This window comes from Anoplophora glabripennis, unplaced genomic scaffold (genome assembly GCF_000390285.2).
Source record: "Anoplophora glabripennis isolate ALB-LARVAE unplaced genomic scaffold, Agla_2.0 scaffold50, whole genome shotgun sequence".
Classification (NCBI taxonomy): domain Eukaryota; kingdom Metazoa; phylum Arthropoda; class Insecta; order Coleoptera; family Cerambycidae; genus Anoplophora; species Anoplophora glabripennis.
Window position 1 is genome coordinate 1,611,539 of NW_019416330.1, and position 4,577 is coordinate 1,616,115.

Consider the following 4,577-nt stretch of genomic DNA (forward strand, 5'->3'; position numbering starts at 1 on the left):
TTCCTTTTGAAAAGGTGATAAAAAATATAATTTTAAATTCTTAATTACGTATTATACAGGGTGTTTCTTAATAACGTGCTAATATTTAAGGAGGTTATTCTTGGGTCCATTTTTAGAAAAAAACTTCATATGAACATATGTCCTAAAAGTCTTAACCTTTGAACTACAGGGTGCTAAAGTTTTATGAAAAAACTTTTTTTTTTTGATAACTGGTATTGACCTAGATATTTTTTCAAATTTGGTACATGCCTTCTATTCATCGAGATGCATTTTCTAATGTACAAACAATTTTATTATTTTTTCTAGTGGCGTCTGTACAGGTTTTGTATTGAATATTTTTGAAGAAAAATGTCACGCGAGGGTATATTTCTTTTACCAATCTAAAATGTATGCAGATTACTGTAGTTTCATAATTTCAATGTTTAAAAGTTATTATCTTAAATAAATAAATTATTGTTTAAAATTACATATTTTTTTTCTCGTAAATAAGATGCAAATGAATGAATTTTATTTTTTTATGCGAAAACCGTACGTCAAACGAAAAAATTCAAGACACCACATTTGCTCAGAATGGAATGAGGATTTCAAAAATAATTTTTACTTAAAGAAAAAGCAGTGGCGTAACATATTTTTCTTCAAAAATATTTAATACAAAACCTGTACAGACGCCACTGGCAAAAATAATAAAATTGTTTGTACATCAAAAAATGCATCTTGATGAATAGAAGGCGTGTACCAAATTTGAAAAAAATATAGGGTAGGTAATACCAAAGTTATAATAAAAAAATGTTTTTTCATAAAACTTTAGCATCCTGTAGTTGAAAAGTTAAGACTTTTTGGATATATGTTCATATGAAGTTTTTTTCTTAAAATGGACCCAAGAATAACCTCCTTAAATATTAGCACGTTATTAAGAAACACCCTGTATTGTTCACCATGTAATTTATTATATATTTTTATTTACATATATGTTTTTTAATTTACTTTTTTATGCTGTTTTAATTGTATATTTAGTGATTGTTTTAAGAAGCTCTATATGTAACATTTTTGTTTATTTATGCTTTAACTTTAGTTTAAGAGTTAGGTGGAACAGTAGCATGAGCTAAACTTCGCTGATTGTTTTTAATTACTGATAGGATATTACAAAATAATGATGAATATAGTGCAAGTCATTTAAGTCTGACCTATTATATAAGTACAATAATTATTGTGACTGTGCCTAGTATTAAAACTTGTAGATACTTTTGTTATTATGTAAAAAATCAATAAAATTATGTTTTTGTATAATCACCTTTCATTTTTTTTACTCTTTTAATTATATGTTTCACAATTCCCCTGCTTTGTCAGCCAGGGGAATTGTTTTTCGATAACTTTTATTTTTCATTATAAGTGGTGCGTCTTTTTGCAACTGATATTGGAAGACATTGGCACGTAGTTTCTCCATTCTCCAAGATTCATAAATTAACCGCTAGGTTCAAAATTATTAAGGCCATACTTCTTTGATGGTTCTTTAACTGGTGAAAGCTAACAATTTTTTGAGAGATCAGTTATAAGAGTATTTTGAAGAATTAACGGTTAATGGGTATGTTCATATTATTTTCCAACAAGACGGTGCACCACATAATACCCAAATAAACATAAATTATTTGACTGCTGCATTTAAAGACCTCTGGATTGGTAGAGGATCCATACATTGGCCGCCACAATCCCCAGATATTAATTCATTGGATTTCTTTCTCTGAGGTTTCGTAAAAAACGAAGTTTTTCTAACGCCACCAAATAACATTGATCAGTTAAAATACAGAATTAGATCTGTAATAAATAATATTCCATATAACTTTAAATTAAATGTAGATAGAAGTGAAATTCGAAGACGCGTATTAATTATTGAAAGAAATGGACAAGTTTGAACAGTACTTTTAAATTTCACTATTCATTTTACATTTTTTGTTTGCATTTAATATTGTACTGTACAATTTTTCGTTTATTAATATTAATATTTGTTTATTAATATTACTAAGTTATTGTTACATACGGATTTTTCCCATCCCTTAACTTGTCTTAGATTTACTTCAAATTTACTAAACTTCCTTCTGTTATGAAAAATTTTATTAGGATAACGTTGTCGGTATAAATGTAGTCGCTACACTGTTTTTTTTTCTACATTCATAATAGACGTGCAATATTTCAACTAATTCATTAAAATCGTTCATTTTGTCATAAGTTGAAAAGTGATAGCAATTACAAACAAATTGCTATGTTAAGATAGCGGTATGCAAAATTATTTTTCCAGAACCTTCTATTTGATATGATAGAAAGCGAGCACCTAAACTAAAGTCAAAGGCTGAAAGTTTTCTATTTTTTTCTCAAAAATTTCGTTATGCAAAGGCATTCAAATTTTGTATGGTTGGAAAGAGAATTAAAAAATCAATCAAAACGTGCACAAAAATTTATAAAATCATATTAAAAAAAATATCGATGACGTCACCGCTCAACTACACTGACGAAAACCAAAATTTTTTTCCGTCAGTATAAGGAAAATAATATCCTATTTAAATATAGATACTTTACAGGGTGTCCAAAAATGGGTAACCGAGTTATAGCTCGGGAACTTTATAATCAAACACACTGTATATGCACATGCATGTAAGCATTCTATAAATGTACTGACACAAGTAAATGGATAAATCTCGATACAAATCCAGCTACTGATTCTTCGCTTAAGAATTGTCCAGAGTAGAGCAGTCCGTCCCTGGTATTCACCAAACAAATGAAAACAAACAGAAACGCGCCATATTGATTAAACAGTTAAATACGCAGAATATGCATTTACGATACAGTTCCCGAAGTTGTGATCAAACTATTCCGAAAACCGTATCAAGTACGCATGCGGTCAGATGCTGTCATCCCACACAGAGATACGAGAGGAATTTTGAAACATCATATCAATTAGACACAACCTAACACAACTTCGGCCGTAAAAAGTTTTAATATATCGCGGTTCACTTGGCCCGACCCCAAACATTGCAAGATTGTAACACGAAAGTGCGGGATGATAGTGACGAAATCGAACAGTGATTAATCTCGTCTGCTTTGGATGTCTGCGTTCTCAACTGCGCAAAAATTTAATTCACGCGCATTTCCAAGAGGTTGATGTACTTTTTATATATTTTGATTAACGAAAAAAAAATTGTCGCCCAACGTGGGGCTCGAACCCACGACCCTGAGATTAAGAGTCTCATGCTCTACCGACTGAGCTAGCCGGGCTGTATCTGGTACTTTCCGTACTGTGTATTTCAACTGCAGACGTAATATCCAATATTAGAAAAAACGTTTAATTATGTTTTAATAAATATTTAAAAAACATCATATAAGCATTTAGCTAGTGCTAGAGATAAAATTAATGTATATCTAATATATATCGTTTAATTAATTAATGAATATGAATAGCAAGATTAATGACTTTTAGTATAAACAAACGAATTCAACGACCGTAAGTCAAAAAATTTAAATAAAGATTAATCAATAATATTATTATTACCAATTATCAAATTCTGAGGACCTAAGATCTTATGTAAATTATGTTTTCTTACTAAAAGCGACCATTTAGTTAAAAAGCATAGATAAATAAGTGTCTACTTTTAACATGAATTTCATGCTTTATGCACCAGTTCTTGCAACGGTGGACACGGTTATTTTTAAAACGATTCCTTATAATAGCAACACCACTAAATTAAACTGCAAATAGCAGTGATGAAGGAATCTATGGAGCTCGTAACAAAAATGTTATTTTCATATTTCTGTTAAATTCATACCTAATTGTAATTTTTTATAATTTCAGGTATACCAATTGACCAACTTCTACTATTTACATTTGAAACATTCTGTTTATTTTCAACAAATACTCCGGTTTATCTCTACTTTGACATCGAAAAATACAACCTGGTATTTTTTTCTTTCATTTCGATATTATAGATAATCCAATAAACATATACATTCTTGTCCTTTAAATATTAAATTGTAGGTATATCGAAAATTATGAATGAGAGATATGAAGCAGATGCCTGTCTACACTAATCTTTCTAAAGCATTTGATAAAATTCATCACTTCCAATCCGCAAAACTGGAACATGGCGTATCTCCTAAAGTGGGCAAAATCATATTTTTATTATTTATTTTATTTTTTTATTTTATTTTTTTATTTTATTATTTATTTATTTATTTATTTATTTATTTATAAATGGAATAGTATAGCATCTGTATATAAGACAAAAGTATAAAAATTTAGAACGTTCAATGTATACTGGCCAGGATTAGACACTGGTTATTGAACTGCTTGATACTTGGGTGGATGTCGGAAATTTCTACTTTGGAAAAACACCCTTCTTTGTACTGTGGCCTTCTCCAATGAATTGTGGATCTGTAACTCATAATCGCCATATACACTGAAATCCTTATAATCAGCGGACACTGCCGGGAGTCTGCAGAAAGATAATCAGGGTTGCTAGATGCATCATTAACAACATCAACTGTTTGTGTCCTAATTGTTACTGGTAGCGAAAAGTAGTACATTATGT

General features: G+C 29.7%; 1 non-coding gene across 1 annotated transcript; it reads right to left on the reverse strand.

The window, feature by feature from the left end:
- Positions 1-3,194: 3,194 nt before the first annotated feature.
- Positions 3,195-3,267, reverse strand: Trnak-cuu. The gene has a single exon. It is a non-coding gene; the product is annotated as a tRNA-Lys (tRNA).
- Positions 3,268-4,577: the final 1,310 nt, after the last annotated feature.